The 10,000-nt window shown below is 41.8% G+C and overlaps 1 non-coding gene across 1 annotated transcript in view; it reads right to left on the bottom strand.

Moving 5' to 3' along the window:
- Window positions 1-209, bottom strand: part of LOC123687735 — a 1,906-nt gene extending 1,697 nt beyond the window's left edge. The window contains exon 1 of the ribosomal RNA XR_006749444.1: window positions 1-209. This exon is cut by the window's left edge and continues 1,697 nt beyond it. This is a non-coding gene — a ribosomal RNA (small subunit ribosomal RNA).
- Window positions 210-10,000: the final 9,791 nt, after the last annotated feature.

The raw sequence follows: 10,000 nt of genomic DNA, 5'->3' as shown, positions 1-10,000 counted from the left end.
AGCGCTCCTTCCGTTCCCGGTCGGAGCTCTATTTGCATGTATTAGCTCTAGAATTACCACAGTTATCCAAGTAAATGTGGGTACGATCTAAGGAACCATAACTGATTTAATGAGCCTTTCGCGGTTTCACCTTAATTTGGCTTGTACTGAGACATGCATGGCTTAATCTTTGAGACAAGCATATGACTACTGGCAGGATCAACCAGGGAACTGCGTGCTTATACGATCGGTCCACGAGATTGCCGGTATGGCCAAACCCGTTCGCCTCTCGTCATGTGGCACTAGCCATGTCGATTGACTTCGACTAGCGCCGCACATCAGTAAGTGCAAGTCCTCGACGAAACGACGTAACAGCCCCCAGTCAGCATGAGACTCAAGCTATATATACATCATCATCATCTCGGACAAAACACCGATCAAAAATGAGAAAGTTTCTAGAAACAATCCCTCGCCAAGGCGTCCATATATAATACGAACCCCCGGCTATCAACTAATTTCTTATACACATTCCATCTCGACCCTTCGCTATACATGTGAATATAACGACACGGTGATTCGAGATTCAACAATATTTGTCGCTCGGAACGAATTGAGTGGTTGCAAATTTTTTGTGAACATAACCCGCAACGGGCAGAGGATCACGATTTTAAGGTTGGTCGCTTAAAGGCCATTCGACTACAAAGAGACGAAGCGGACCGCGACCTCGCTGCATGAGGTTGACGAAAGCGACCCAAGATGCGAAAGCCGAAACCAACACACCTTGCCAGTACCCAAACGCCGAGGTCGGATTCGGGTCTACCACTTACCAACTGAATATCATCCTAAAAAGAACTCCAAACAGTCTAGGACAGGACCCATTCTCCACCCCTTCTATATATGTCAGGAGAACCCCGGATTCCCCTCCAGACACGATTTAGCAAACTTTTCCCGATCGATCCGACCCACCGAGGCCGTTTCGACCGTTCGCCGCGCCTACTAGAGCTGATTTCTTCGGACTCCGATCAGAAAATCCGCCGATGCATGTCGTTAACACCTAGTCCGCCTCGTCCGATCGATCGAGGCCGTTTCGACCGTTCGCCGCGCCTACTAGAGCTGATTTCTTCGGACTCCGATCAGAAAATCCGCCGATGCATGTCGTTAACACCTAGTCCGCCTCGTCCGATCGATCTAGGCCGTCTCGAACCACCCATCGCGCATCGAAAGTCGCATCTCTCGAACTCCGATCCGGAAATCGGCCGATGCATCACGTTAACTATTTCTTATATATCTAATATAATATACATGGAGACGGTAAGAATTCTTTTAATCGAAGATATACATATACTTCTCATCAATATCCAAAAGCTTATCGAAAAATAAATTACTCAACTTTTACGTGAAGAATCGTTCACCCAAACCTTATCCCCTATATATGTCAGGAGAACCCAAGGTTCCCCTCCAGACACGATTTAGCAAACTTTTCCCGATCGATCCGACCCACCGAGGCCGTCTCGACCGTCCGCTGCGCCTACTAGGGCCGATTTCTTCGGACTCCGATCAGAAAATATACCGATGCATGTCGTTAACACCTAGTCCGCCTCGTCCGATCTATCTAAACAGTCTCGACGCACCCAACACTCTTTCAAAGTCGGATTACTCGGACTCAATCTGAAAATGGACCGATGCATGACGTCAACACTTAGCCCGCCTCGTCTGATCTATCTAAGCCATCTCGACCCACCCAACACGCCTTCCAAGTCGGATCACTCGGACTTCGATCTGAAAATCTCCGGACTCATTTTTATGAATATCCCCAGTCAGTAAGAACGTTATTTCGCCAATATATACCAACAATAAACCATATTCCAATAGCTGAACCAAAAATATAATTCCCGATCCAAACGTTCTGCATCGCCCAACGCGACCACCTTCCCTATATATGTCAGGAGAGCACAGGGTTCCCCTCCAGACAACACTTACGCTCTATCCCCGACTCTCGGTCGATCGATAGGCCAGGTCAGCGGTGTCTGTTTCGGCCGAAGCTCGGACTTTGGTCAAAATGTTCCGATACAAAATTTGAACCAAGATAGATACAGATATGATTCCTTCTTAAATATACGTTGATTATCGAACAGAATATGGTAAATATTTTGCGATGACCGAGGATTTCATGAATTTTTTTTTTTTTTCGAAAAAATTTTCTATTATCGGAATTTCCTCAAATTTCATTTGGTTGCCTCCTAATGCTTATTAAAAATGATAACCAACAATCAGAATCATTATTTATCATTTATTTCAATTTTTATAATGAAAAACGTTCACGTCCTTTCGCGCCTCTCGATCGTCGTTTACGTGATGCATCGGTCAGCCCTAGTTTACGTGGTGCATCGGTAAGATCGAGTTCACGTTCTGCATCGGTCTGCCCGAGTTTACGTGGTGCATCGGTAAGATCGAGATTACGTGGTGCATCGGTAAGATCGAGTTCACGTTCTGCATCGGTCTGCCTGAGTTTACGTGGTGCATCGGTATGATCGAGTTTACGTTCTGCATCGGTGTGATCTAGTTTACGTTGTGCATCGGTAAGATCGAGATTACGTGAAGCATCGGTATGATCGAGTTTACGTTCTGCATCGGTCTGGACTCTGAGATATATTTTCGACGTGAAAATGTTCCGATACAACTTTTGAACCAGGATAGTTAGAGAGATGATTTTTTCTGGGATGTACGTTGATTGGGGAATGGATTGTGGAAAATAACTTGCCATGACCGAGGTGTTCTCGAATTTTTTTTTTTTTTCGAAAAATATTTTCTGATTTTGGATTTCACTCAAATTTGATTTCGTTGCCTTCTAATGTGTTCTAAAAGAGTAAATCAGTAATCAGAATCGAAAAATATTTTTCGGATTTTTTTTTTTTTGAAAAAAAATTTTCTGATTTTGGAATTTCCTCAAATTTGATTTGGTTGCCTTCTAATGTGTTTTTAAAGCGTAAATCAGTAATCAGAATCAATATTCATTGTCGACTTTAATTTTTATAAGGAAAAATGTTCACGTCCTTAAACGCCTCCCCATCATTAGCCCGAGTCCAAGTCGATGTCAGTCCCGAGCGGACGGTGTCAGATACTACCTATCGCCCCGGTCTGGACTTGGCGAGGTATTTCGACGTGAAATGTTCCGATACAACTTTTGAACCAGGATAGTTAGAGAGATGATTTCTTCTATGTTGTACGTTGATTGTGGAATGGATTGTGGGAAATAACTTGCCATGACCCAGGTGTTCTTGAATTTTTTTTTTTTTCGAAAAAAATTTTCTGATCTTGAAATTTCCTCAAATCTGATTGCGTTGCCTTCTAATGTGTACTAAAAGAGTAAATCAGTAATCAGAATCAATATTCATTGTCGACTTTAATTTTTATAAGGAAAAATGTTCACGTCCTTAAACGCCTCTCCATCGTTACCCCGACTCCAAGACGATGTTAGACCGGAGCGGACGGTGTCAAATGCGACCGATCTCCCCGGTCTGGACTTAGCGAGATATTCCGACGTGAAATGTTCCGATACAAAAATTTAACTGTGATAGTTAGAGAGATGGTTCCTTTTGTGATGTACGTTGATTGTGTAATAGAATATGGAAATAAACTTGAGATGACCGAGGTCTTCTGGGATTTTTTTTTTTTTTCGAAAAATATTTTTCGATTTCGGAAATCCCTCAAATTTCATTGAGATATGTCCTAATGTGTTCTTAAAACTTAAATCAACAATCAGAATTAATATCCAAAAGTTATTTCATTTTTTATAAGGAAAAACGTTCACGTCCTTTCCGCTCCCAAAAAGTGAGATATCATAGAAAATATCGCTATATTTGTTGTTTACGGCCATACCACGCTGAAATTGCCAGTTCTCGTCAGACCCTTGCGCCGAAAGGTTGTCGTCTCCAGACCTCTCAGAATTACCTGTATAATTGTGAAAGTGTTTCAAGTGTTCGTCTCATGCCCTCGGGCGATTCGCCACATTCCGTAGACGAAACAGGGCGTAAAACCCCTCCGGCGTTGGCCGCATTCCGAAGTGAAGCCGCTCTGTCTAGACTTTACGGCGACTAGCCGCATTCCAAACCCAAGTGTTAGTGAAATCTACCTGAAATTTACCTGTTTTGGGTCGATTTGGACAAAACTGACCGTATTTGAAGTGAAAGTGACTAAAGTTTCTAATTTAAATTCCTCCGAGCGAGGAATTTAAATCGAAAATGACGCTCGATAAGATGGAAATCGAGAACAACGATACAAGTGCCGGCGAGGAAAGCTCCACCTCCACCGCACCAACCAAAAAATCGAGGACTACCGATATCAGCAATCCCAAATTCACGCACCCAACCACCAAAAAAACATTAAAAAGAAAGACGGTCCAGCACGTTGAAATCAAAAATAGATTCAACTACCTCCCTGAAACTACGAAGGACGAAGTTGAACCTAAATCTGCCAAAAAACCGCCCCCAATTGTCGTACTGGGGGTATTTACAAATCACGCCAGAAAAGTGAGGGAAATAAAATCCGAAGTAGACGGAAACTTCTACTTAAAATATGGGGTAAATGACACCACCATATACAGTGAAACCTTGAAGGACCAAGAAAAAATCATGAAATTCTTGGACAAAAATGGTATACAGTACCACACTTATACCCCCAAACACCTTAAGACCCACGCCTTTACGTTGAGGGGCCTAGAGCAAGACATCGAGCTGGAGGAAATTAAGGACGACTTAATAGGCCAGAATGTTCCTGTAATACAAATCCATAAGATGAGGGCGACGCAATCCCCGGCCTACATGGTGGTGACCGACAATACAGTCACCTTAAAACAGCTACAACAACACATAAAAGTTGTAAGCTACACTAAAATTAGGTGGAATCGGTACACCACCAAAAAAGAAATCATTCAGTGCCACAGATGCCAGTTGTGGGGCCATGCCACCGCCAACTGCCATAGGGCGGAAAAATGCCTCAAATGCGCCGAGTCGCATTTGACGATGAACTGCCCCAAACCAATAACAACCTTGGCTAAGTGCATTAATTGCCATGGAAGTCACCCGGCAAACAGCATTGACTGTCCAATCTACAAATCTATAATCGAAAAGAAGAACTCCAGGAGTTCCAGAGCCGCAGTCGCCCCCAAACCGAGATACAGGCCAGCCCCAATTCCAGAAAGCAACCCCTGGGAACAGAGGAAAGCCGCCTATGAGGCGACAATCAAAGCAAATAAGGTGAGTGACAATACCAGCAAAAGCGCACCCACCATCCTGCCAAATATCCCACCTACGCCATCCCCGGAATTCCAATCAACAGGAAATCCATTTGAGGAAATTCAAAATGAATTTAAAAAACTCAATTCTTATATCAACCTAAATAAATTCCTTGAAAGTATAAAGCTTTTAAATAAAAAATTGGAGAGTGCCGCTTCTCAACAGGAACGGTCGAAAATATTCTTTGAATATGTAATTACCTCAAATGGATTCTAAGTCCTTGAAAATAGTTACGTGGAACGCCAACGGTGTGTCTCAAAAACACACCGAAATTGAGAACTTTCTAAATTTCAACAAAATAGACGTACTTACAATTAACGAGACTAGACTGAAAGACATAAACAAATTCTTCATTAACGGTTACAGAACCTTTAGAGCGGACCGAAACGACAATTCTGGTTTTGGTGGAGTCGCCATTCTTGTGAAGAACAGTCTTAGTAGCGCATCCACCATCTCGCCTTTACCCAAAGTAAAGTGCACAATAGAGAATATTAGTGTAATTTTTAATGAAAACTTCGTTATTACGGCGGTGTACAACAGCCCTAGTAACAAATTCACCAATAATTGTTTAAGGAACCTGTTTACAATTAAAAAAACCGCCAACGTTATCGTTCTAGGCGACTTGAACGCTAAGCACGAAGAGTGGAACTGCAATTGCAGAAATACTAACGGGAATCGCCTTTTCAGTTTCCTTGAATCCAACAATTATATAACCTTGAACGTCCCTAGTGGACATACACATTTCCCGGGCAATGGCAAAGCACCAAGTACAATAGATTTGGTGCTTACCAAAAACGTCCGCATAAACAGTATCCCAGAAACTAGTTGTCAACTGGGATCTGACCACAACCCAGTTATTTTCAAAGTCAACATTGATATCGAAAGAAACCCAGCCAAGTTGGTGTACGACTACTCAGTCACCAACTGGGATATCTTTCGTAAAAAATTGGATAGCAAAATCGCTATCAACAACAAAATTGAAACCGCCTCAGAAATCGAAAGGGAAATCGAGACGTTTACGAAGGCCCTCAAATATGCTCGCGATAAAACAACCCCTAAAAAACAACAAAATTTAGCGTACAAAAAACTCCCCCCTCATATAATCGATCTTATCAAATCGAGAAATAGAACTAGGAAACTTTGGCAAAAACATAGAAATTCAATAGACAAAGAAATTCTCAACATTTATACTCGCGAAATCCGGAAAGAAATCAAAAACCTCCAGAATGAAAGATGGGAACAAAAACTCACTAAAATAAATAACGACAGAACCTTCCTTTGGAAAACAGTCCAAAGTAATATCAAAAAATACTCCGAGGTTCCCATCTTAATCCAAAATTCCGCGGAATTCTCTACCGATAAAGAAAAAGCGAACATATTAGCGGAAACCTTCGAAACCGCTCATCATATTTCTCAAGCCGATGACCATGAACAGGCGGACATACGTAAAACAGTAGAAAATTTCCTTAACTCCAACAGGTTCGTTAAACCAGAACAAAAGTTCTTAACGAACCCAACGGAAATTTTCGAATTAATTAAAAAACTCCCGATGAAGAAAGCTCCGGGAAACGACGAAATAGATAATAGGCTGATCAGAAATCTTTCTAAAAAATCAATAGTTCAATTGAACTATATTATTAACGCAATTTTTAAATTCCAGTACTGGCCTAAGTGCTGGAAAACGGCGATAGTTACGCCCATCCCCAAATCCGGAAAGATCACGACCTCTCCGAGTAATTATCGCCCGATCAGCCTATTATCTAACCTTAGTAAATTGACTGAGAAAATACTGCTGACTAAAATCAATTCAGTAATTAAAAATAACCAGATTAAAGACGACCATCAGTTTGGATTCAAGGCAAAACACAGCTCGACACAGCAAACATGCAGAATAGTCGTAGATATTATTAACAATTTCAATATCAAAAATCATACGGTCCTGCTCCTTCTAGATATCGAAAAAGCTTTCGATAAAGTCTGGATAGAGGGCCTGACCTACAAAATGATAAAATTAGAGTTCCCCAAGTTCATTACGAAACTGGTGAACTCCTACTTATCAGATAGGAAATTCACTGTCCGAGTAGGAAAGGAAATATCCGACCCCATCGACATTACTGCGGGCATTGTACAGGGCTCTGTCCTCGGACCTAGATTATTTAATATCTATGTCCAAGATATCCCAATGCACAAAAATACAAACCTAGCACTCTTCGCAGATGATACAGCAATATATGCTCATTCAAACTGCGCTGAAGACGCTAACAACGAGCTTAAAACCCATCTCAAAATTCTTCATAAATATTTTGACAGATGGAAAATCAAACTGAACGAAGCGAAAACCGAACAAATCGTGTTTAGCAGAAGAAAAAATAATAAAATTATCCAAAATAAATTAAAAATAGGTGACATCGAAGTTCAACCCAAAAACAGTATCAAATACCTAGGAGTTGAACTAGATGAAAGACTTAACTTTCACCGACACATCAAAAATCAAGTCGCCAAAGGTTATGCAACAAAAAAGAAGCTATATCCTCTATTGTGCAAAAAAAGTCATTTAAATTCAGATAACAAAATTCTTTTATACACCTCATATATAAGATCGATCATCACTTACGCCGCGCCGGCCTTCTGCCACCTGAGACCCTACCCTTTGAGATCGATACAAAGTTTACAGAACAAAGCACTAAGACTGGCTCTAAACAAGCCGTACTTTACAAGAATCTCAGACCTACACGAACAAGCAAACATACCGACAATACGAGAATACATAAACAAAATCTCCAATGACTTCTACCAATTCCAGTGCAACTCAAACAGACTGACAAAAAATATAACGAAATCGCGAATCCACGCAACAAACTCCCGACTTCCCCATTCCCTCCCTTACCAACACCTTCCTACATTCCTAAAACCCCAAGCCAATCCCCATAGAAACGCCACCCGCTAAAGCTGGTATTGTCACTCAACGACATTTTGAAAATGGTGTCTTATCGACGAGATTCGATGAACGCTAGAACCGCCATTGCAAAAGGTGTGTCCATCGCCCCGTAATCGTAATGACCAATCGGCCCCCGGGTTTCGACCCAATAGCGGCACGAGCGGACTTACGACGAAAGGGACTGGCCACATCCAGCAAATGGCGACCTAACCGATTCGTATCTCGCCGATTAGCATAACGGAACTCAACTTCCAATTGTAAATAACTGTAAATATGTGTAAATATATGTATATATCCCCCTACCTCCCCACTTCCTACCCCAAATTATTTCAATCAGGTTTTTATTTTTAATTTTCCTGAATAATTCCTAATGAGAACATATAAATAAATAAACGATATTAAACAAAAATCTCCCTTATCCCCAATTATTTTAAGATATTCAATCATTTTTATTATCATAATTAAATGTATATACTTGTACTAAGTAGAAGCTTTATAGCCCCCCCAATGTATTATAAATAAGTTCATATACCAACTTATAATGTATTTCTTAACACCAAATATACATGTTTGAATTGAATTGAATTGAATTGAATTGAACACTGAACCCAAGCAGCGTCGGGCGCGGTTAGTACTTGGATGGGTGACCGCTTGGGAACACCGCGTGCTGTAAGCTTTTTTTTTACGTTCTGCATCGGTCTGCCGAGATAACGTGGTGCATCGGTATGATCGAGTTTACGTTCTGCATCGGTAAGATCGAGATTACGTGATGCATCGGTAAGATTGAGATTACGTGGTGCATCGGTAAGATCGAGTTTACGTGGTGCATCGGTAAGATCCAATTCACGTTCTGCATCGGTAAGATCCAGTTCACGTGGTGCATCGGTAAGATCGAGATTACGTGGTGCATCGGTAAGATCGAGTTTACGTGGTGCATCGGTAAGATCCAATTCACGTTCTGCATCGGTAAGATCCAGTTCACGTGGTGCATCGGTAAGATTGAGATTACGTGGTGCATCGGTAAGATCGAGTTTACGTGGTGCATCGGTAAGATCCAATTCACGTTCTGCATCGGTAAGATCCAGTTCACGTGGTGCATCGGTAAGATTGAGATTACGTGGTGCATCGGTAAGATCGAGTTTACGTGGTGCATCGGTAAGATCCAATTCACGTTCTGCATCGGTAAGATCCAGTTCACGTGGTGCATCGGTAAGATCGAGATTACGTGGTGCATCGGTAAGATCGAGTTTACGTGGTGCATCGGTAAGATCCAATTCACGTTCTGCATCGGTAAGATCCAGTTCACGTGGTGCATCGGTAAGATTGAGATTACGTGGTGCATCGGTAAGATCCAGTTCACGTGGTGCATCGGTAAGATGGAGATTACGTGGTGCATCGGTAAGATCGAGATTACGTGGTGCATCGGTAAGATCTACTTTACGTTCTGCATCGGTCTGCCCTTGTTTACGTGGTGCATCGGTAAGATCGAGATTACGTGAAGCATCGGTATGATCGAGTTTACGTTCTGCATCGGTCTGCCCGATATTACGTGGTGCATCGGTCTGCCCTAGTTTACGTGGTGCATCGGTTTGGACTTAGAGATATATTTTCGACGTGAAAATGTTCCGATACAACTTTTGAACCAGGATAGTTAGAGAGATGATTTTTTCTGGGATGTACGTGGATCGGGGAATGGATTGTGGGAAATAACTTGCCATGACCGAGGTGTCCTCGAATTTTTTTTTTTTTCGAAAAAAATTTTCTGATTGTGGAATTTTCTCAAATTTGA

Source organism: Harmonia axyridis, chromosome X, assembly GCF_914767665.1.
Source record: "Harmonia axyridis chromosome X, icHarAxyr1.1, whole genome shotgun sequence".
Lineage (NCBI taxonomy): Eukaryota > Metazoa > Arthropoda > Insecta > Coleoptera > Coccinellidae > Harmonia > Harmonia axyridis.
The sequence above is the reverse complement of the archived record's forward strand: the minus strand, read 5'-3'. Positions and strand labels throughout refer to the sequence as shown.